Below are 25,198 nucleotides of genomic sequence, written 5' to 3'. Positions count from 1 at the left end.
TTCTCTTGTGACTTTGAGCATTGACATAGATCACGTGGTTTATCCAGATCAGACTCTCCTTCCCCTGGTGCTGTGCTGCTAAAGGTCTAATAACGGGCTCTCAGTGGGAAGAGACTTGGCCCTGATTAATAGCATTTGGTGATGTACGTGGTAAAAAAAAAAATCTTCCTTTCTGGCCTGTGTGAGGCACCACTGTGGTTGGGTTGGGAAGAGATGTGAACAGTCAGTTCTCATGAGGTAATCTGAGCAGGCAATCTGTCCCTTATCAAGTAGCGCAATTGTGTGAGTTCACTTCTGATGTTGACTAATGGGAATGCAATGAAAAGTTGCTCTGGGGGAATTCCCTGGGTGTCCAGTGGTTGAGACTCTAGGCTTTCACTGCTGGGGCCTTACAGTCCATCCTTGGTCAGGGAACTAAGATCCTGCAAATGTAGCATGGTTAAAAAAAAAAAAATTCCTCTGGCAGGGCGTCCTTACTGAGTTTTCAAGCTATTTCTTCTCAACTCTTTTACTTACATGTAAGTGAAAGATTTCATTTTAGAGCTTATCTGTGTGTAAGTGTGTATATGCTTTTTTGTGTGTGTGTGTATATATATATACACACATATATTGGTGGTGGTGTTTAATCACTAAGTTGTGTCTGACTCTGCGACCCCATGGACTGTAACCCGCCAGGCTCCTCTGTCCATGGCATGTCCCAGGCAGGAATACTGGAGTTGGGTTGCCATTTCCTTCTCCAAAGGATCTTCCCAACCCAGGGATCCATTCTGCATCACCTGCATTGGCAGGCAGATTCTTTACCACTGAGCCACCTGGGAAGCCCACACATATATATAAACATACACATGCTATTTACATGTATTAAAATTGATATTCTGTTTCAGGTTTTCATTTTGGGTTTTGTCATACCACATTTTCTTAATGTTTTCAAGAGTCTTGAGTCCGGTCTCTTTAACTTGTTTTGCTCAGCCTCCTGAGTAATAAAATCAGTAATCAATCAGTAATAAAATTATTTTAGGCATGAGCCCCTCACTTTCAACTCTTCCTTCCAGTATACCCTCACAGATTTCCCTAGTGCAAACTTACTGTGGTGGGATAGACTTTTCTTCTTTTTTTTTCAAGAAGGGAAACAACAACACAAATGTGACATCAGCCAGTTTCATGCAACCTCTTCCTAACCTTTGAACAGGATTTCAAGTGCAAGTAAGATGATTCCATTGATCTTTTAATGAAAGAATGAAAGGGGGTTAATTTCTCTTGAAACATCTCTGGCTTTTCATGGCTATCGTGGTCTGAAGTTCCCTGTGTTACACTGGATACCATCAGCAGGATGAAACATGGAAAAATAATACCACCCACTGGTCCTTCCTCCTCAAGACAAGATTTCCAGACGTTAGATAGGTTGGCTCTTCTTGGATAAGGTTTTGGTCCCTTTACAGTTGGTACAAGTAGTGACCGCAGTAGTCAAAATGGAGCAGAGGGTCAAACTTGGAAAATCCCTTCTGCTTCTCACATATATAAATGATAGATGAAATACCATCAAAGCTCAGAAAACAAACAAACAAGGACAAGTGGCCCCAAAACAAAATACATATTTTGGGGGGCGCAGAATGTTGTAGAAATGCCTGAGAGTGAGCGGTGTTGGCGCTGCTGCCTCTGAAGTCTTCCTCTTGTGTCACCTTCCGAACTCGGCTTCCCTGAACACCACGCTAAAGCAACTTCTCTTTCTCCACCCAGACAAGCACTCACCCCCTTCTCTGCTTCATTTTTATCCTTTGTTGTTGTTCAGTGGCTCAGTCATGTCTGTCTCTTTGCGACCCCATGGACTGCAGCATGCCAGGCTTCCCTGTCCCTCACAATCTCCCAGAGTTTGTTCAAACTCATGTCCATTGAGTCGGTGATGCCATCCAACCATCTCATTCTCTGTCACCCCCTTCTCCTCCATTGCTCGATCTTTCCTAGGATCAGGGTCTTTTCCAGTCAGTTGGCTCTTCACATCAGGTGAATGAAATATTAGAGCTTCAGCTTCAGCATTAGTCCTTCCAATGAATATTCAGGGTTGATTTCCTTCCGGATTGCCTGGTTTGATCTCTTTGCTGTCCAAGGGACTCTGAAGAGTCTTTTCCAGCACCACAGTTTGAAGTTCATTTTTATCCTTAGTAGTGATTATCCCTTAACATACTGTGTGCCTTATTAATTTATCTTATTGTCAGACTAGGGTGTCAGGTTCAGGAAGACAGGGCTTTTGTCTTTCAAATATTTGTGAATGAATAACTGAATGATAACACATGTAATGCATTTATCAAAGTAGTAGCATGTGGTAAATGTCCAATAAATGTAATTATTGTTAGTCTTATTATTAACATACAGTTCTTAGTGTTGGCAGAATCTGATGTTTCCTGTTTTCTACTTCATTTCTGTCTGTCTCCTCCATCCCTCAGCTGCCTTTATGTCTGTTTACTACTCATTTTTCTCCGCTATTCTTTCTTTCTTCCTCCTTGTCCAGTATTGAAGCCAGTGCCCTGTGTGTGTGGAGAATAGCACAGGCCACTGCAGGCCCTCAGTTTCTGAGTTCAGGCTGTTTGTACGCATCTGGTGGCCAATAGGAGAGGGCAGTGGGAGAATAAGGGAGCTCCTGGCATTGGTAGGGCAGGAAGACCCCTCCTCATCCCTCCTCTATCTCAACTTCACTGCTGTGTCCACAGGGTTATTTAGCTTTCGTGAGATCAGAGCCTAAAGTTCTTGCTGATTCATATCAAACTACACAGATAAAATACAATCACAGTGGATTGGTGATTTGGGGACACATTACTTCTGTATAATAAAACCTGAGCTTTTTAAAATTTTTATTTTTCTGATTGAAAAATATAGTTAATTTATAATGTGCCAGTCTCTGCTGTGTAGCAGAGTGACTCTGTATGTATGAGTGACTCTGTATGTCTACACATGTAGACATTCTTTTTTTAAATTTAATAATCTTTTTTTCCATTATGGCTTGTCAAAGGATATTGAATATAGTTCCTTGTGCTATGCACAGTGGGACCTTAGTGTTTATCCATCCTATGTATAGTAGCTTGCATATGCTGATCCAAACTCCCAGGCCTTCCCGCCCCACCCTCTTGGCAACCGCAAGTCAGTTCTCTATGTCTGAGAGTCTATTTCTGTTTTGTAGATATAGGTTCTTTTGTGCCATATTTTAGATTCCATATTTTATGATTTATATCAGATGTCTTTCTCGTTCTGACTGACAGATACATCTCTAGTTGTATCTGTGTTGCTGCACATGGCATTTATTCACTCTTTTTTATGGCTGAATAGTATTCCATACAGAGAAGGCAATGGCACCCCACTCCAGTACACTTGCCTGGAAAATCCCATGGATGGAGGAGCCTGGTGGGCTGCAGTCCATGGGGTCACTAGGAGTCGGACACAACTGAGCGACTTCACTTTCTCTTTTCACTTTCATGCATTGGAGAAGGAAATGGCAACCCACTCCAGTGTTCTTGCCTGGAGAATCCCAGGGACGGGGGAGCCTGGTGGGCTGCCATCTCTGGGGTCACAGAGAGTCAGACACGACTGAAGTGACTTAGCTTAGCATAGCATCGTATTCCGTTGTATATAGGCACCACATCTTCTTTATCCATTCATCTGTAGATGGGCATTTAGGTTGTTTCCATATCTTGGCTATTGTGAATAGTACTCTATGAACATAGGGCTGCATATATTTTTTTTATTACAGTCTTGTCTGGATATATGCCTAGGAGTGGGATTGCTAGATCATATGGTGGCTCCATTTTTAGATTTCTGAGGAACTTCCAGGCTATTTTCCATAGTGGCTGTACCAACTTATATTTCCACCAACAATGTAGGAGCACTCCATTTTTTCCACACCCTCTCCAGCGTTTGTTATTTGTAGACTTTTTAAAAGAAATTTGTGGGAGGAAGAAGCAAGATACAACCTATAACCAAGATGTAGGAGGGGTACATGGCATCAACAACTTGATTTTAGTACTGAAGCAATGTATTTTTAAAAATTAATTAATTTATTTTAATTAATTTATTTAAATTGGAGGCTAATTACTTTACAATATTGTAGTGGTTTTGCCATATATTGACATGAATTAGCCATGTGTGTACATGTGTTCCCCATCCTGAGCCCCCCTCCCACCTCCCTCCTCATCCCTTCCCTCAGAGTTGTCCCAGTGCACCGGCTTTGAGTATGCTGTTTCATGCACCGAACTTGGACTGATGATCTATTTCATGTATTCTTTTATACATGTTTCAATGCTATTCTCTCAAATCATCCCACCCTTGCCTTCTCCCACAGAGTCCAAAAGTCTGTTCTTTATATCTGTGTCTTTTTTTTTTTTCTGTCTCACATTGGTCATTGTTACCATCTTTCTAAATTCCATATATATATGCATTAATATGGAGAAGGCAATGGCACCCCACTCCAGTACTCTTGCCTGGAAAATCCCATGAGCAGAGGAGCCTGGTGGGCTGCAGTCCATGGGGTTGCTAAGTGTCGGACACAACTAAGCAACTTCACTTTCCACTTTCATGCATTGGAGAAGGAAATGGCAACCCACTCCAGTGTTCTTGCCTGGAGAATCCCAGGGATGGAGGAGTCTGGTGGGCTGCCGTCTATGGGGTCACTCACAGTCAGACATGACTGAAGCAACTTAGCAGCAGCAGCAGCATGCATTAATATACTGTACTGGTGTTTTTCTTTCTGACTTACTTTGCTCTGTATAATAGGCTGCAGTTTCATCATTAGATGAACTGATTAGAACTCAGTCAGAACTGATTAGAACTGATTCAAATGCATTCTTTTTAATAGCTGAGTAATATTCCATTGTGTATATGTACCACAACTTTCTTATCCATTCGTCTGCCAATGGACATCTAGGTTGCTTCCATGTCCTAGCTATTGTAAATGGTGCTGTGATGAACATTGGGGTACATGTGTCTCTTTCAATTCTGGTTTCCTTGGTGTGTATGCCCAGCAGTGGGATTTCTGGGTCGTATGGCAGTTCTATTTCCAGTTTTTTAAGGAATCTCCACACTGTTCTCCATAGTGGCTGTACTAGTTTGCATTCCCACCAGCAGTATAAGAGGGTTCCCTTTTCTCCACGCCCTCTCCAGCATTTATTGTTTGTAGACTTTTTGATAGCAGCCATTCTGACCAGCGTGAGATGGTACCTCATTGTGGTTTTGATTTGCATTTCTCTGATAATGAGTGATGTTGAGCATCTTTTCATGTGTTTGTTAGCCATCTGTATGTCTTCTTTGGAGAAATGTCTATTTAGTTCTTTGGCCCATGTTTTGATTGGGTCATTTATTTTTCTGGTATTGAGCTGCATAAGCTGCTTGTATATTTTTGAGATTAATTCTTGGTCAGTTGCTTCGTTTGAAGCAATGTATTTTCCCTGCATAAGACAATAAACACAGCTTCTCCTCCCCAAAGAAATAAGGAATTGTGATATTGGGTTTACTGTCTGAGGCCCTCCCTTCTTAGATCCCAGTCACAGGCAGGGTATAAACTGTGTTGATGGAAGGATAAAATGGTGAAACCCCTGCATTTGATGAGAGGGAAGCTGTCAATTTTGCTTGGTGAGAAAAAAGTGAAACATGTGGCTTGTCCCTATTAGCACTTTGTGAAATTTATTGTGTCCTTCATAATAGTCCTCAGCAAATAGAAAACATATTTTTAAGAAGTGACTGAGGGATTTTATCCCTCATAAATAGTAGGATAGTAGGTTGAAAGAATGAGAAAGTTAAGAGCACCAAGAAAGCATAGTGTTCAAGCTGAGTTGAACATGTCTTTCTGTTTTGAACTTTAATGAAACAAAATGACCATAAACTAGGTCAAATGGTCATCCTCCACACACCTACTGCCTTATCAGTGTATGTTTACTATACTGATTTGTTTCAAGGTGACATTCATTTTTGCTAAATCTCAGCAGAGAAGATGAAGTACTGAGATCCTCAGGTAGCAGCAGAAAGCAGATGTTGACCAGAGGTCTCTTAGACATGCGAAGAGCTCTCCAGGGTAACTTTCTCTGATGATTACTCTGCCTCATGAGAACTCCCCACCCTGGCTGATGCCCAAAGCTGCTGGAGCCACAGCTCTGGGTGCTTGAGGTAGTGGTGAAGATTGTTGAGAAATTGCATGAGGCAGGAACTCTTTCCACAACAGGTAGCCCCATGCTTAGGGGTGTTGGCTGCCCGTCAGTGGTGGGGAACCATTGCCTATTGGTGCTGGGAGGAGCCTTGAAACATGCTCAGCTCTGTTTCCATTGCTACAGCCTCTGAGGCTAGTCAGGCCACTCTATGTAACCAGCCGTGTGACTCTCTAAAAGTTGCCTCAAACATTCTGAGCCTCAGTTTCTTCAGCGATAAGATAGGAACAATGCTTGCTTGCAGTGTTTTCCTCATAGAGGACATTTAATTAGTTAAATTTTTTTTTTTATTAAGCATCTACTGTGTGCCATATCTGTGTTGTGGTTGTTCAGTTGCTCAGTCGTGTCCAACTCTTCGTGACCCCATGGACTGCAGCACACCAGGCTTCCCTGTCCTTCACTATCTCCTGGAGTTTGCTCAAACTCATGTCCATCGAGTCAGTGAGGCCATCCAACCATCTCATCCTCTGCTGCCCTCTTCTTTTGTCTTCAATCTTATCCCAGCATCAGGGTCTTCTCTAATAAGTCGGCTCTTCACCATATCAGATGGCCAAAATATTGTAGCTTCAGTTTCAGCATCAGTCCTTCCAATGAATATTCAGGGTTGATTTCCTTTAGGGTTTAGTGGTTGATCTTGCTGTCCAAGGGACTCTCAAGAGTCTCCTTCAGCACAGTGCAATCTAAAGACCTGTGTTAGATGATGGGAATACAAAAGTGAGCAAAAGAAATACTGAGCCTGCTCTCCTGGAACTTATAATCCATATTAAAGGGCAACTGGCACACAGTAGGGTCTCAGAAAATGGTAGCTATCTTATTATTCATTTAAAAATGAGGGTGTTGAAGCTAAGAGGTTAAGTGACCTGCTCCAAATTTCAGTTTCTCCTGATATAGGCAAGACTTGATATTTTGGCCTATAATCTAAAATCAAATACTTTTCAGAGAGGCCAGTCATGGTGTCCAGAGCCTTTGTGATGAGATGGACATTTTGATTCATTTGGAGGCAATATTTCCTAACCACACCTCTGGCTAGCATGGGTGCCCCCAACATGGCCAGGTATTACCAGGTCAGACTTACTTCCCATGGAATTCTCCAGGCCAAAATACTGGAGTGGGTAGCCTTTCCCTTCTTCAGGGGAATCTTCGCAACCCAGGGAATGAACCAAGGTCTCACCTGCCTTGCAGGCAGATGCTTTACCAACTGAGCCACAAGGGAAGCCCAACAATACTGGAGTGGGTAGCCTATCCCTTCTTTAGTGGATATTCCTGACCCAGCAATCAAACCAGCGTCTCCTGCATTGCAGGTGGATTCTTTACTAAGTGAGCTATCAGGGAAACCCCTTACTTCAATTAGAATAATTTAAAAAATTATTAGTTCATTTTATGTGAAATTTGTTATCCTCTTGTAGGTTCTTAGAAAATCTGCACAAAAAAGCCAGTACTATAAATCATAGGCTTAGGGTTAAATGAGCTTTGATTTGCCTGGACCACAGAAGTGGTAATGAGAATGATGTCCATAATGGAACACAATGACTCCCATTAGAAGACTCATATGAAAAATGTGATGCTTTAGAGCCCACAAAAATTTTACTTTCTCCTTTCTAATAACTGAGAACCATGAAAATAATGGTTTGCCCCTTTTGCCAAATCTGTACAAAACTTTGGATTCAAAATTCAGGTCCAGTTACAAGGAGTGTGTATATCCTTGAGGTTAGGGTATATGTTTTCTTTCGCTTCTTGGGTTCCAATGTGTTTCATGTGTATGGTTTTATTGTCTGTATGTCCTTTGATGTGAAGTGAAAGTCACTCAGTCGTGTCCAACTCTTTGCGACCCCATGGACTATACAGTCCATGGAATTCTCCAGGCCAGAATACTGGAGTGGGTAGCCTTTCCCTTCTCCAGGGATAGGCTAGAGATGTATGTCCTTTAATCTGAGTTAATTATGAGAAGAATATGTTTAAAACAACAACAGCAACAAAAAGTGCTTTCCTTTGTAGGGCAGAGAGTGCCAGTACAGGAAAAATAGAAGCAGTGAGGGGGTCAGTTGGGAAAACATGAATGAGGATGATCCCTGGGAAGTTATTTTGCTGTCAGCCCCTTTAAGGTTTTCCTGGTGGCTCAGTGGTAAAGGACTCACCTGCCAGTGCAGGAGATGCCAAGAGACGGGGGTTTGATCCCTGGGTTGGGAAGATCCCCTGGAGGAGGGAATGGAAACCCTCTCCAGTACTCTTATCTGAAGAATCCCATGGAGAGAGGAACCTGGCAGGCCACAGTCCATGGGGTTGCAAAGAGTTGGACACAACTGAGCGACTGAACAACAAACCCCTTTACACTTTCTGTCTGCTGCTAATGAATGTAGCCCAAGGACCTGTGACCTCTTGGTTGACCTGGATCCAGTCTCAAAACAGCCCTTTCCTTTGGTTGCTGTGTATATTTGCAGGCATGTTGGATAAGGCACAGAAGTTAGAAACTTTCTGGTCCCATATTTCCCATTTGTCTAGATTTACAAGCACAGTTTTGTCTCAGCTTCCAGCACATTTGCTGTGATTATTAGGATTTTATTCTTCAGGACCAGAGCTACCTTTCCCCCTATTTTCTTTCCCTTTGTGCACCAAGTTCTCTTCAGGTTTCTGCAGAAGAGCATGTTTTCTGTTCACTGCTTTTCCCTTCTCTGCTTGTTGCTATCGAGAAGGGAAACACAAATAAAATATTTGGATCCAACTCTTAAGCAGGAATATGTTTTCAGCAAGTAGAGCTGTAAAAACATCATAAAACTCCCCAGATTTGCCCCAGCTCTCCAGCCCGGGGACAGAGTGAGGCCACGATAAGAGTCACAGAGCAGCCCGTTTCTGGCCCAGCTCAGTTGGCGATATGCCTGCAATCCAAGGCTCTCGCTGGTGGAAGGGGTCACTGGGTGCCCTACCATACACTCACCAAAGGTCATGAATGATCTGTTCTCTTTTGGCCTCAGGGGTCCCACTGTTCTGTGTTTCTCCAGGGATCCTCTCCTGCCTGTAACTCTGAGGACTCCTTTTGAGGACCCTCTTCCCGATGCTCCATCCTCCTAGCCACAGGCTGGGGGCTGTGGTTGGAGCAATTCCTCTGCTCCTATCCCACCGTCTCCAGGCTCCCTCTGATCAGGGCTGTACCCTGTTACCAGGTACAAAGCCCGAGTACCTGTGTCCTCAACTGTCCACAGGCCCTCGGGCATGACTGTCCTTACACTTGACCTGCTCATTAATTCACTGGACTAGTGTAGAGATTATCATATGCCCAGATTTGTCGTCCCTCTTCTGTGTAATTGGGCTGCTTAGCTAGAGCCTATCTTTTCCCTCTCACCTGCAGCTAGGTTAAGGCCATGGAGCTGAGAGATCACTAATGGGATATTCGGGTTGACATTTTTGGTCACTTACTTGAAGAGAAAGTATTGGCCTTATATTCATGCATCATTGTTCCCCCTTTCTCCTGGGGACATCAGTCAAACTGATGAGGACAGAAATTTGAATTTTGGAAAATATGTATCTGCCACTATGAACCTGACAACATCTCACTGCTTAAAAACTTAAAAAACTTTTATTCTGAGGTCGGCAGTGATATGAATGAACGTGATTTTCTGCTGTAGTACAAGAAAATGTATCAACATTTGGCAGTTTGGCATAACTCAGTGAACCAGTAATTTCCAAAGGGATAGATGCATGAGGTTATGAAATCACACAGGGGTAAAAGAGCCCATGTGTGGAAAACATGTAGTATAAAATAAGAAACTTTGCTTCTCTGTTTGATAATATTTGACATAAGTAATCAGTGTGCAATCACCATTATATGGATTTTAATGTGACAGAGTATAAAAAGTTCATTGATAAGGTTTCAGATTTCATATTGCAACAACCTTTTTAGAAAATACCACTTGAGTTTTGGTATAGTATTAAAGAACAACATTTGCAACCATCTGAAAAGGCTATTATACTGCTGTCCCTTTTCTCAGCTATATAGTTGTGTGAGGCTAGATTCTCTTCACACACTTTAACTAAAACAAACTGCCAGTCCAGGTTCGATGCACGATACTGGATGCTTGGGGCTGGTACACTGGGACAACCCAGAGGGATGGAATGGGGAGGGAGGAGGGAGGAGGGTTCAGGATGGGGAACACATGTATACCTGTGGCGGATTCATTTTGATATTTGGCAAAACTAATACAATTATGCAAAGTTTAAAAATAAAATAAAATAAAATAAAAATAAATAAATAAAACAAACTGCTGCACTAGATTGAACATTCAGTCATCACCACCACCACCGTCATCATGTCATCTATTATTAAGCCAGACACAAAAGAGATTTAAAAAAAAATTAAATAATGCCAGTCTTTACACTTTTTAAAGACATTAAAAAAAATAAATTGTGTTAGCATACAATAGGTTTATCATCACTTTAAAAAAGAAATTAATGAACAAGTGTTAATAAGTAGTTTTTCTATCTTTGAATACAATCAGTGTCAATAGATACTTTCCACATAAACAGATTTTTCTGGGGTCCTCAATAATTTTTGAGTGTACAGGTATCCTGAGACCAAAGCATTTGAGAACCCTTGCCTTCAATTATGGCAGAGCTACATGTTAGACCCAACTGGGACCATTGAGTGAGCTCTTAGAACACAGCAATCTCCTTCCAGATATGGTCTATGAGAAAATAAGATACCTTTATTTTGTTTGAGCTGCTTGTGTATTGGGGCCACTTTGCTATAGCATCTTCACCCATATTTGAAATAATATATTAATATTAGTCTAGAAATTGATCTAATGTACACAATTAGAATCATTATTTCCCTTTAAGCTTTCATCAATGTCCCCAGATTGAGCTTGTATATCTGGACTCTTTCTCAGGAAGAGCCTGGATAGTTGACCAATGACTTTTTTCTTAATTTTTTAGGCAAAATCATTGTTGGGCTGCTTGTTCTTCCTAACATATCAAGTCAGTTGTCCTTTTCATGAGGGACCTCTGGATTCTTAAATGGTGGAATTTTTAAGAAGTAAACTGCCCACGTCCATATTCTGGGATCTCTTTTGCATAAGGTTTTAATCTTCATTCTGTCTTTGTTCTCTTAATGTCAATGTGTTTGGCCTCGTTATTATGGTAATAATATTTTTTTTTTCTGAAACAACAATGAAGACATGTGTTTTTCCAAGTCTGGGGTCTAATCCAGGACCATGGAAGAATAGTTGAATGTGAAACTTTCTGGAAAATTCATCATTGTTCATCATGTTTATAATAAAAGTCCCTAGAATACGAAAATCACATTTCACTAATTTCCCTTTACTAGACTTTCTGGAAACCTTTCCAAATTCCATAGCATAGACTGATTTTTCTAGCCTCTGCGTCTTCTACAGCGGTTATTTCTCAGTTAATTATGTTGGCACATCCCGTCACTGACTCACCTTTGGTTGTCTTGTTTCCTGGCTCTACGTGTGTGATCTGTCTCTCCAGTGTGGTAGTGATGTGCCCAGGGGTGTCAGTCATCATTTATTTATCTTGTGTCTGGGTAGCCTATAGTGCGTGTGTGCGTGAGTGTTCAGTCGTGTCTGACTCTTCGTGACCCCATGGACTGCAGACCACCAGGCTCCTCTGTCCATGGAATTCTCCAGGCAAGAATACTGGAGTGGGTTGCTATTTCCTCCTCCAGCAGATCTTCCCAACCCAGGGATTGCGTCTCTTGCGTCTCCTGCATTGGCAGGTGGATTCTTTAACACTGTGCCATGTATCCTATAGAGTCCAAAGTTAGTAATGAAGCTGAATTAAACAGGCTCGGATGTCATTTCCTTTCCTCACTGAGTAGCAAAAGAGACACCTCGAGGCAAGGAACCCTGAGTGGAGCTGTCAGGTGCGTGTGGTGTGCTTTCTGGGACAGTAAGAAAATTCCCCCGCCCTGCCTACAGATTTCTGCCCCTATCTTCCCCTCCACATTTGCACAGAGATGCCTAATAGCAACTTTCTGAGAAACTGTTAGGCTGAAAATAGAGTGAGGTGTTTTTCTTTTAAACTTCTTTATTGAGGTATGATTGACATACAAAAGGCTATAGATATGTAAGGTATGCAGCTTGTTACGTTTGGAGATAAGTATGCACCTTAGGAAACCAAAGTCACTGTTAGGAACAAGGTATTTAAAATGCAGATATCTATCAGCAGGGGCAAGATAATGGCTTACACTCACAATTCCTGACTGGTTCTTTTCTAGAAAAAATTAGTGGAGGGTGGAAAATGAATAGAATGTCTGAGATGAAAAAATATGCTAAAAAGGAAAGCAATGACCTGATTTATACTTTAACAGGTCAGCTCTGGTCTGGACTAGCAGACTGAAGAATCGGAGGATATATCCTTGAGTTAGAATTAGATGTGGCTGAGACTCTCTTCTAGGAAATGCCTGGCCCAAATCTTAACTCTCTTATTACAAACCATGTGACCTTAGGAAAAATACTTCATTTCTCTGGGTCTGAGAACTCCTACTTAGCTAATGAGATTACTTCTTGGCTTATTGTCAAGATTAAACAAGTGTCTAATAAATATTAACTATCGGAGGGCCCTTTTCTTAGTTTAAACCATCCTCACTGTAAGTAAAAATAAACCTGTTCTCTCAGGAATGATGTGGGAGGTGAGGGGTGGGGCTGATGCCTGAGAGATTGCTGTTTCTTCCCTAAATGCTTTCTTACTGGGGCAGTGGTCCTCTGACTTTTGGAACAGAGAAGTTGCTTTTTGTTTTCCTGAAGGTTTGAAATTGCCAGGATGTAAATATGAGGGGAGATGTGGATAGTGAAAAATGTCTGAGCAGGTTGAAGTGAATATGGGGAGGATGGTACTGATGTCTATGAGAGTGATCTTGCCCCAGAAAGGGGTTTGCCCACCTAGAATGAGCCACACTTGACCCTTGAAAAACATGGGTTTCAATTGCAAGGATCCATGCATATGTTGATATTTTTTTGTCAATAGTGAATACTATAGTCCTATGTGATCCTGGTTGGTTAAATCCAAAGATGTAGAACTATGGATGTAGGAGGCCAACTGTAAGTTATACTTGGATGTATACTCTGGCTGCAGAGGGTCAGCACCCCTAAGACCTCTTTATTGTTCAAGGGTCAACTGTGGTTCCTTGACTCCTGGGAATTCCACCAAGCTGTGGAAAGGAGGCTAACCCTGGAAGAAAGATAGGTATAAGCTTATTCCCACTTTAGAATAAAGCCCAGTGAACTGACTTGAAGGAAAGTCATGCAGACGAACTCCAAGGCAAGTGCTCTTTTGATAACTATGCTGCCTTTCCTGCACACTTCAGAAATGAACTGAACAGTAAAAGTGCTGAAATCCAAAGAATATTCTAGAAATCCATGTGAAATCTCTCAGAATTAGATTTGACCTCTAATGTAGGGTGGGGTGACCTTTTAAATAGTTTAGAAATCTAATGTTTATGTTACATCAAATTTTTCATAGACCTCACCTCCTCTGAAGACACAGGACTTCCTGCCAGCTCCCAAAACACCCTTGAAGTGGTGGGCATCGTGACTCACAGTCAGGTAAACATTCCTTTGAGACACATATCAGCAGATTTGTTATTCCATTACTGTCCAAACAGTGGAAAACCTCAGGAGGTAAAATCGGATTCATGTTGAAGAATTCAGTCTCACCTGTTTTCTTTTATTCAAATCAAACTTTTAAAACATTCACTTTGGGGAGTTCATTTTTGCTCCCAATAAGGGATAAGGGAAAGATGTGTGGCAAGTCTCAGTCTTTGGAGTCAAGCCTTATTCTGGAACTGTTTCATTTGGAAGCCACACCTAACTCCCAGCAAGGAAATCATCTGACATAAACCACAACCTGCTTGCAGGTGTGGAAAAGGAAGGAGTTGGCATCAAACAGCACAGTGTATAAGGGTAATCAACAGAATTCTATAAAATGCCCATTAGCTACTTAGGGTGGAAAAATGGCTTGCTTACAGTGGAAACTGGTAACGTGGGTCAATAAAATGGTCAGAATCATATACCTTAGCCATAAAGCTCATGTCATGAAATCATGGCCAATGACCAGACTCTTATACATGATTTCCTGAACTAATCTGTAAATAGTATAAAGTACTATAATATCTGTAGTGTAAGTTGGATGAAGGGAACATATATTTTATGTCAACCATAGAAGCTAAAGGTACTAGTACACAGTAAGAGTCAATTACATATGCATTGATTGATTTCATGGTTTGTTAAAATGCTGCAAATGTTTGAGTAGCCCCCCAATTTTAATTTTTTTAGTTTGCAGAGTAAAAGATTTTCTTTTATGTATTCATTAATTTAATAAATACTTAAAGTATCTAAACCAAGCACTAACTCCGATCCTTACTGGTTGATTAAACTTTGGCAGTTACCTAACCTTTCTGCCTCAGTTTCCTCATATGTAAAATCAAAGAAACTTTAGTACTTAACCTCCTAAGGTTGTTGCAGCTATTAAATGAATGAATACCTATGAAGTGCTTAGAATATTGTCTCAGTGGTAGGAGACACATCTGTTAAGTTGTTGCATACTAAATTACCCTACAGTTTAGGGGCTTAAAACAACACATTTATTATCTCATAATTTTTGTGGATCAGGAATCTGAGCTTGGTTTAAGATGAGTCTTCTACTTTTCAGGCTGAAATCAGGGTGTCCCCTGGGTTGTCACTGCAAGGCTCAGCTCTGGGAAAACCTGCTTCCAAGCTCGTATGTGTATTTGTTGGCAGGATTTAGTTCCTCCATAGCTGTTGGCCAGTGATTGCCCTCAGTTCTCTGCCATTTGGGTCTTTCCAACATGGCAACTTGGTTTGTCAAAGCATGCAACATGAGAAGTCAAGAGATTAGAATCAGCAAGCAAGCTGCAGTTCATAGCTTTTTACAACCTAATTAGGTAAGTGATCTTTCATCACTCTTGCCGTATTTATTGATTAGACATGAGTCACTAGGCCCAGCCCACACTTAAGGAGATGGAATTACACAATTCTAGTGTGACTGTCAGGGGTCAGTGATCATTGGAGTTCATGTTAGAAGCTGCCTACCATGATGGTGAACAATACAAATTTGAGGATTACATGCTTATTGGGGGAGACAGACGTTAAAAAGAATTCTAGAATAAGATAGCAATTAGACATTGTGATAAGCACTATGAATTGGAAACACAATGTTTGATGACAAATTACAATCTTGATATCTGTTTTGAGTTGGTATTTTTCAAATGAAGACATCTTTGAGGAAATAATTTTTAGTTTCAGATGTGAAGGATGAGTGAAGTGAGTCAAGAGTGGAGTCAGGAAAAAGGTGAGCCCTTCAGAAGAGTGAACAGATGGTGTGTAGGCCCTTGAGGGAGGGGAGCACCGAGAGTTGGCCCCTCCATGTGGCTTGGGATTATTTTCTCTGCACATGGCTAGTTTCTGGGATACAGTGCTCCAAGAGAAGAAAATAGAAGCAGCAGCTACCAGGTCAACTTAACAGGCATCCCTTCCTCTGTATTATATTGATCAAAGCAGTTACAAACCTATATCAGACTCAAGGGGTACCAAGCTCTGCTTTTTGATGGGAGGAGGAGCATGCTTATATCAGAACAGAAGAGTTGTTTGGAACTCTCCAGGACAAAGAGCCACATCTGGCGATTTTAGTAAGAGTCATTTATTTTCAAGTTAAATATCAGATAAGAAGAAAGAAAGCAAAGAAATCATGTGTGGGTCCCTCTCTGAGACCCTTGGGTAGGTTGGGAAGTGAGACTTAGAGGGATGCCTGGAAGAAGACGGGGGTGAGGAGAAGACTTTAAAGTGATGTTTTGTGTTTTAGGGACTGGTCCTCTGGAGGGGGTCATAATAGAAGTAGGCTGGTGGATGAAACACATTTCTGAGAGATGGAAAAGGAAGGAATTCAGAATACATATTTGGGGGAATTGAGCTTTGATGGGAGAAAATTTTCCATTGTCACAGGAAAAAAAGATACAAGTGGTGTTGAAGGCTGACTTTTCATTAGTGTTGGGGACCCCAGGTAGTGTAGACAGCAACACACAGCAAAGTGGGAGTACTCTGAGTGCTGAGACATTATAGGGTAGAGAGGAAGAGGGCTGTTGCCACAGATGTGGCTGGACCCAATCCAAGGAAAAATTTTTTTTTAGTTAGTGTGTTGTTACCTTAAGAGATTGTTTCATTTCAGGGTTTATTCTTGTTTTATCAGCTGAACAGGGAACAGCACAAGAAACGTTGTGTCACTTGCTTGTTTTGCTTGTCTCTATTAGCTTTCTTTTTAAGTTAAACTAAGTGAACTTAAGACAGGAAACATTCATATCAGAAGCAGAAGGACCCCTCACCCCAGTGAGAGGAAATATATCACTGGGTTGCAGATCAGCTCTGTCTTGAGGTTTGATTGAACATTTGTATAAGAAACACTTATAAGAAAAACTGTGATATTGTTTACAGCCCATTATTTCTTATGTAGGACCATGCATCGTTTACTCTTTCTGAATTTTGTTCTCAGGAGACTTTTCTTTTGAAGAGGTTGGCCTGTTTCATTTGCTGGATGATGAAAATGCTGAATCGATCACTTTTTCTTTAGCTACCCTGCTTTTCCCTGCATGTCAGGAGCTCAGACTTAAACTTTAGGGCTGCACCACAGTATTAATTGATGGTGAGGGCATAGCACAGATTTTTAAATTTTCTCTCTCTAAACCACAGTTTGTTCATCTTTCAAATGAGATAACTTTGGAGCCTACCTCTTAGGATTATTTTAAGGAGTAAATGAGTTAATACATGTGAAGTACTTAAAATTACTGCTTGGCATTTGACTGTTAATTCTATTGGTCTTAACTGTATCCTTAAATTTACAGTGATTGATTTGCAAATATGTAAATACCCAGTTTTCTGTGCTCACATGTTTTTTTTTTTTTTTAGGTATCTCTCTAGCTTCTGCAGAGACTAGAATAGGTGATTTCTAAGAAATTATCCAGTTCTTTGATCTCATATATTTTATGGCTCTTCTCTAAGGAGGTGTGGATAAATAATATATACTCAAGGCAACATATATATGAGTAGCTCTGACTTAACACCTAGGGACTCGAACTGGAGAGTGGATGTTAAAACTTGTGATATACTTCTCACTGTAAACTTTTTTTCTGCCTGATTTGAATGGATGGTCTGAACAAACAAAGGGTTTATTGGCTCATGTTATCTTGGAAAAGGCAGGATAAGAAGGCTTCAACATTTTTGACCTGTAGGGACATAGGAGGGGGGATCTACAAATATAACAAACAGATCTATATATATAACAAATGCTTTACATCAGCATGAGAAAAAATAGACCCAAGGGGATACACAATACTTGAGGAACCCGGTAATCTTACTTAAACATGTACTTACCCAGTCACTTAAACCTGGTGTCATGAGATAATCATTTTTTTATTCAAACAAAGTTGATGGGCAGTTTCCTATAATGTTGTAGAGAGAATGGATATATTAAGTAGACGACTGGAATAGATAAACTCTCATATCCTTCCAAGTCTTAATATTCCTAGTTTTATGATCTTGTCCTCAGAGCATTGGGTCTGGATTTTCTCCACTCAGTGCAATGGTCTCATTTGTGATTAGGTGAGTCATTTTGATTTCATCATGGGGCTAGGTGTCAGGGCATTCCAAACAAAGGCAATCAGACTTTCCCCTGTATATACTAAATTAATCCCTCTGAGGCCAACTTAACTGTTGCTCTAAGATTTGGCTCTAAGTGTGCATTCTTTCAGATCACGGTATGGGTTTTTTCCCCCCTGTATTTGTAACTCTATTATAAAAAGGGTTATCAAACTCTGCTTAAGGGTTGGGTAGGTTCAGTGTACTTCTGCGTGAAATCAGGGATTTTTTTCTTTCATTTTTCATCTAGCTTGGCCTGAAAGACAAATATACCAGAGGGATTTCTTCTATCTGAAGTTTCAGGAATTCACTGGCTACCACCCAAGGCTTTAAATCAGACTAAAGTCTCTTTACTAGATTTGATGTTTCATTTGTACTGTTATGATTATGTGGGTGTATGCTCGAAGTTTAGGGCATGAGTATGAGAGGAGGAAGGCAGTTATCTAGAGTCTAAGGTGTGGGCAATGTGAGATGCTCTCCTTATACCCTGAATATGCCAGAATGAAACTCACTCTGTAAGAAAGAAATGGGATGCTGTAAATACACTTCTCTTTCATCAGTTCAGTCTCTCAGTCGTGTCCAACTTGTTGTGACCCCATGGACTGCAGCACGCCATGCTTCCCTGTCCTTCACCATCTCCCGGAGCTTGCTCAAACTCATGTCCATTGAGTTGGGGATGCCATCCAACCATCTCGTCCTCTGTTGTCCCCTTCTCCTCCTGCCTTCAATCTTTCCCAGCACCAGGGTCTTTTCTAATGACTTGGCTTCTCACATCAGGTGGCTAAAATATTGGCCTTTCAGCTTCAGCATCAGTCATTCCAATGAATATTCAGGACTGATTTCCTTTAGGATGGACTGGTTGGATCTCCTTGCTGTCCAAGAAACTCTCAAGAGTCTTCTCTAACACCACAGTTCAAAAGCACAGTTCACTCTCATACTGATCCTGTATTTGAAATATGCAGATGCACAGTCACCCCAGTCTCATGACTCAGAAGACCCCTGATTTAGCTGTGCCCAGCATCCTGAGAGATGTTGAGTATTACATGAATACTAGACTAGTAGATAATCACTGCCAAGGACTGCTTATGATCTATCATTGATAATCAAAATCTGTCTGGGCTTTCCTTTTAGTACTTGATAATGTCAAACTTGCTAGGAAAAATTGGCAAAAATGTAAGAATTTTGGGTTGATTCTCTTTAATGTGCGTTTTACTAGGCTATCTGGTTTTTTTTTTTTTTTATTGTAGACAATCTTACATTGATCTCTAATGGTTTAAACTATATGCTGGATACATTTCAATGGCAAAAACTTGTCTTCATTAACTCTTTTATATTAATATCTTAGTTTCTTCCCAAGAGGAGTCAAAAGTGACTAATGTCTTGAGACTCTTTGATTGACTAAAAAATATGATTTAGTTCCAAGTGCTAAAAAGGATTAAAGAAGGCAATTTAAGTTTTTATTTAACACTTCACAAAATTGACAGTCTCCATTGGGCCAGCTTCAAAATGGGGGTGAAGGGCAGGGAGCTTTTAAGATAAAGAAAGAAGAACAAGGAAGAGAAAAACAGAAAATATCTGGTTAGCTGGAGCCACGTAGTCAATCTGTTTGGATGTTTGTGGTGAGAAGGAATAAAGAAATAAGTATAGAGCCCAGAGTAAGCTTGGCCTTTGGGAATTGGCTGACCAGATAATAGTGCATTTCTGGTCAAGCAGAGCATTTAATTGGACATGAAAGCTAAAGGGGAAAAAAAAGAAACTAAGTTTCGATTTGCAGCAGAAGCTCCATCTTGGGCCTAGAGAGTAATTTAAACACAGGTAATACATTAAAAATTGGACTTTCAGCTTCTATTTCTTCAGGTTATCCTAGGTGGTCTAGCAAGTGTGGCATGCAGCTGCACACTTTTCTCCCAGGGCAGAGTTGGTATGTCAAAAAGAAGGGTCAGTGAGAGGGCAAGAGGCAGAGAAGAGGCCCAGGTGAGCAGGCAGGATCTGCTTTCCCTGGGCCTAACACATCGTTTGCTTGGTGTATGTGGCGGTTAGTGGTGGCCACCTGGTAGACACTGATTGATGAATGACTGTATGAAAGCTGAATTAATCTGGACAGACAAGTTGGGTTAGCCCTAAATCTCCCCTTCTGTTTGCTTGGGAAAGCTAAATTCAATCCAGCTGTTCTTCAGACTGCCAAGCCACTTTCAAGCAAGTTCCTTTCTATTTCTTTCATTTCTATTTATTCCCCCCTTGGGTGCTGAAGAAGTAAATGCTTCACCAATTATTTATTCTTTATAAGAGTTGGCTCTTTGTACTTGACATTTTCTTAATTGTTCACATTCTGCATATTTGCTTATTTTCCCTGATGCTGTTCCATTCCCAGTAACATCTTATTATGCGACTCTAGCGATGAAAGTGCAGGGAGATTTCCTATCCAGGCCTTCTTATTTGTCCTTTCTGCATGTCTCTGTTACAAATTTCCCCAAATGCCAATTTTCATAACTAAGCTGAGCACACCATTGGCTTTGAAGTTTGAAGGTGTCATAGCTCCTGCATTTAGAACAAGCTGTTCCAAAAATTCATGTTTGTGCATGCTAAGTCACTTCAGTCATGTCTGACTCTGTGCGACCCCATGGACTGTAGCCTGCCAGGCTTCTTTGTCTATGGGGATTCTCCAGGCAACAATGGAATAGGTTGCCATGTCCTCCTCCAGGGGATCTTCCCAACCCAGGGATCGAACCTGTGCCTCTTATGTTTCCTGCATTGGCAGGTGGATTCTTCACCACTAGTTCAACCTGGGAAACCCTGTAGAAATTCATACTGATGTACCACTCAGCTCTTTCTAGAAACTGCTTTTAGAATAGTTGTCTGTCAAGATTCACTGATCTAATGTGACACGTGACCAGCAGGTGAGAACGTATCTGCGGGTGAATTCATACATGAGCTGCAGTGGGCTGACCCGCCTCCTGGCACCACTAGGTGATACAGGATATGATCATAGGAATAAAGAAGGAAGTTCAGAAAAGCTGAACCAGAGCACCCCCTGCAACTCCAGCCTTCAGTCAGCCAAACTTAGGAAGAAAATCCATTAGCATTAGAGTCAGTTTTAGGAAAAAGAAAAAAAAGGCAAAAAACCAACCAACAGTCTATTCTATAATGCTATTCATTTTGATGTCTTCCAATTCTTGTTCACATACTACTACTGTTTTTAAAACAGAAATGATTATAAGATGTATACAACTTTAAATTGTTTTTTTTTTTACTTTATACCATTGCTTTCTTTGTCATATCATGTATAATTTACCTTGTTTCTGCCCTCATTTGTCATGCATTTCCCTTTCTTCTTAAATATTAGCTAATATTATTTCTACTTTAAACTTCTGAATTGTTTTGCAGCCCAATGTACAAAGGCAACCAAAACACAGCCATACTCACATTTCCTCTTTCCCTTCTCTTGCCCCTCTCCATTTCCCCCCCCCTTCCCCTCCTCTTCCACCTCTCCACCACCTCCCTTCTCTCTTCTTCCCTCACCTCTCCTCCGTTTCCCATCTCCGTCTCTCTTTCTGGTACAACTGAATTGATTTAATAAACCATCCTCTTAAGTTAGTAAGAAAAATATCATAATTTATCTAGACATGGCCCTTATTTTATGACCTTTCTTTACCTCATCCCCAGACCTGGGTTCCACTGACAAAATATCCTTATGTTCAGATGGTTCTTTGGAGGTATTCCTTGACTAGTCAGATGCTTCTGTGTTCTTAAGGCAAGTCTTTCCTCCTTTTCTGAAAAAAGGAAATTTCCTCATATTTTCCACATTCATTTTGTTGTCCTGGTTTCAGTGATAAATGCAGAGCAGTGGTTCTCAAATTTTAGTGTTCTTGTTATCACTTGGAGGCTTGTTAAAACAGATTCCTGGACCCCACCCTCAGAATCTCTCATTTAGTAGATCTTGGGTGGGCCCAACAACTAGTATTTCCTGGTGATATTGGTCATGATGATCAACCACTCTTTGAGAACTGCCTCATTCCAGGAGTTCGTTCTATTTTTTTTTTTTTTTTTTTTTCAAAGCATAGGTACTGGAGATTATTTAAGGGAGAGTGACTTGCCTCAGGCCAGAAACCCAAGGTTTTACTGTGTGTGTGTGTGTGTGTGTGCGTGTGTGTGTGTGTGTGTAGACGTGTGTGATTCTGAGTCTGAAAGGTACCTCTGCCATCAAAAACCATCTAACTACTCATCAGTCCTGGGAAGAGTTATGTGCTTTTATTTAGCAAAGAGGTCAGGTCTTTTTATTAATAAGTTGTAAGTAAGACCCTTGGAGAATAAAATGGCAACTCATTCCAGTATTCTTGCCTGGAGAATTTCCTGGACAGAGGAGCCAGGAGGGCTACAGTCCTTAGGGTCACAAGAGTCGTACACTACTTAGCGACTAAACCACTAAATCACCAAGTGAGACCCTACCACGACTCTATAAGAAAGTCCAAAAAATTCATGGCATACAATGTGGAATGTCATTATTTCCATGTTAATAAAAGAGCTGTGGAAAGTTAACTGGTCTAGTAGGAGCCTATAGCAGTTGGCCTCATATTTAAACATATGTTAATTGCAGGCCAATTATCTGTAACATTTTAGTTACCTCTAATCCTTGGTCTCTTCAGACTGGAGAAATCAAAATAAAACTTTTTAGATGTGTAATGCAGAAGATCAGCTGATTTGGGGCTTTGGGCTAGCAATGGAAAACACAGAGGGAGGAGCAATATTAGACTTTCAGCAAGACAGTGAAAAATGTTGTTTAGGGAAAGTCATAGACCCCTCTCCTCCTTCCTTTTTCTAGTTCTTTCTTTCTACAGACATTTGTTGCAATGTTGAAAAAGTGAACATAAGCTTAACATAGGGCCAGGTACATAGTGAAAGTGAAAGTCACCCAGTTGTGTCCAACTCTTTGCGACCCCATGGACCATACAGTACACAGAATTATCCAGGGCAGAATACTGGAGTGGGTTCAGTTGTGTCCAACTCTGTGCAACCCCATAGATGGCAGCCCACCAGGCTCCCCCATCCCTGGGATTCCCCAGGCAAGAACACTGGAATGGGTTGCCATTTCCTTCTCTAATGCATGAAAGTAAAAAGTGAAAGTGAAGTCGCTCAGTCGTGTCTGACTCCTAGTGACCCCATGGACTGCAGCCTACCAGGCTCCTCCGTCCATGGGATTTTCCAGGCAAGAGCACTGGAGTGGGTTGCCATTGCCTTCTCTGACTGGAGTGGGTAGCCATTCCCTTCTCCAGAGGATCTTCCCAACCCAGGGGTTGAACCTAAGTGTTCAATAAATACTTGCTAGATAAAGAAGAGAATGAATGAAATGAGGAGGATGTGAAGTTTTGTGGGAGTGAAGAATTAGGTGATGATACTGCTGCTTAGTGTCATTTTCAAGGCCCAAAGTGACCTGAGAAATGGTCCTGCCGCTGATACTACTACAGAAATATTATCCCACATGTGGGGTTTAGATAAAAGTGTATAGCGCAGGTCATCCTGAGAGCATGACATGGTAGGCTGTTAACCATCATTAACATCTCAGTGTGAATTTGTGTTTCCCATCAAATGTGATATGACTGGGGCATTTTTTGGAGAAAGGGAGCTCTGGATGCTTAGGAGGGAGGGTGAATTTTTGGCTTGGGGCATTTGCTGAGCAGGCTGCCCCTAGTGCCCAGGCTCATAGAAAAAGGACAATCAGAGAGGGACAGAAGGTAGACTAGGCAGGGGAGAGGAGTGATAAAATCTGCCTACCTCTCAGGGATCAGCCCTGCTCTTAGGATTCTTTATGCCAAGAATCATCAAATCACCTAGAGGCCTTTCATTGAAATATGGGCTGCTGGCTCCATCCTCAGGCATTCTGATTCAGTGCCTTCAGAGATACTAAATTTACTTTTCAAACAAGTTCCCAGATGATGCTGTCTGAGCACCACAATTTGAGACCCATCACTTTAGTCATTTCTGTGTGCAGTGCAAACTTCTCAGTTAATCTTTTATCTCTAGTAATAAACGTAAGGAGATTAGAAATGACTGTAATATACTTTAAAGAAATATGTTTAAATTTTTAAAATTTATTTTTTATTGGCAAGTAATTGCTTCCCAGTTGGCTCATGGGTAAAGAATCTGCCTGCCAATGCAGGAGACACTGATTCGATCCCTGGGTCATGAAGATCCCCTGGAAAAGGAAATGGCAACCCACTCCAGTATTCTTGCCTGGGAAATCCTATGGACAGAAGAGCCTGGTGGGCTACAGTCCATGGGGTTGAAAAATTGTTGGACAAGACTTAGCAGCTAAGCAACAACAGTTGCTTTGCAAAGTTGTGTTCAGTTCAGTTGCTCAGTCGTGTCTGACTCTTTGCGACCCCATGAACTGCAGCACGCCAGGCCTCCCTGTCCAATACCAACTCCCAGAGTCTACCCAAACTCATGTCCATCGAGTCGGTGATGCCATCTAACCATCTCATCCCCTGTCGTCCCCTTCTCATCCTGCCCTCAATCTTTCCCAGCATCAGGGTCTTTTCCAATGAGTCAACTCTTCACATCAGGTGGCCAAAGTATTAGAGTTTCAGCTTCAACATCAGTCCTTCCAATGAACAGCCAGGGCTGATCTCTTTTAGGATGGACTGGTTGGATCTCCTTGCTGTCCAAGGGACTCTCAAGAATCTTCTCCAACACCACAGTTCAAAAGCATCAATTCTTTGGTATTCAGCTTTCTTCACAGTCCAACTCTCACATCCATACATGACCACAGGAAAAACCATAGCCTTGACTAGATGGAACTTTGTTGGCAAAGTAATGTCTCTGCTTTTAAATATGCTGTCTAGGTTGGTCATAACTTTCCTTCCAAGGAGTAAACGTCTTTTAATTTCATGGCTGCAGTCATCATCTGCAGTGGTTTTGGAGCCCAGAAAAATAAAGTCAGCCATTGTTTCCACTGTTTCCCCATCTACTTGCCATGAAGTAATGGGACCAGATGCCATGATCTTAGTTTTCTGAATGTAAAGCTGTGTTAGTCTGTGCTATACAATGAAGTGTATCAGCTATCTGTATACATATATCCCCTTCCTTGTGGCCCTTCTTGCCTGCTTCCATCTCACTCCGCTAACTCCTCTAGGTCATCACAGAGCACTAGTATGAACTCCCTTTATAGAAGGCTCCCACTAGCTATCTCTTTATACATGGTAGTGAATAATTTAAAAATTTTTTGCATGATATGGTTTTAATTGATGCAGATTAACTAGAAGTGTATTATAGACCTCATGTTCTTTCCAGTAGGGCATAAAATAAAATAAAAAATCAGATTCAAATAAATTAAAATGATGAATCAAGTAATAAGATTAACAT

The 25,198-nt window shown here is 41.2% G+C and overlaps 1 long non-coding RNA gene across 7 annotated transcripts in view; it reads left to right on the top strand.

Moving 5' to 3' along the window:
* The window catches only part of LOC112586460, a 303,931-nt gene that overhangs the window by 139,960 nt on the left and 138,773 nt on the right, over positions 1-25,198 (top strand). For 5 of the 7 annotated variants that reach the window (XR_006552688.2, XR_006552686.2, XR_006552684.2 and 2 more), the window contains one exon: positions 13,656-13,738. This is a non-coding gene — a long non-coding RNA (uncharacterized LOC112586460). Of the gene's footprint in view, positions 1-13,655; positions 13,739-14,843; positions 15,097-17,110; positions 17,207-25,198 lie in introns of all 7 variants that reach the window. The other 2 variants (XR_006552689.2, XR_006552690.2) reach the window with 1 other exon arrangement.

This window comes from Bubalus bubalis, chromosome 8, assembly GCF_019923935.1.
Source record: "Bubalus bubalis isolate 160015118507 breed Murrah chromosome 8, NDDB_SH_1, whole genome shotgun sequence".
NCBI classification, from domain to species: domain Eukaryota; kingdom Metazoa; phylum Chordata; class Mammalia; order Artiodactyla; family Bovidae; genus Bubalus; species Bubalus bubalis.
The sequence above is the reverse complement of the archived record's forward strand: the minus strand, read 5'-3'. Positions and strand labels throughout refer to the sequence as shown.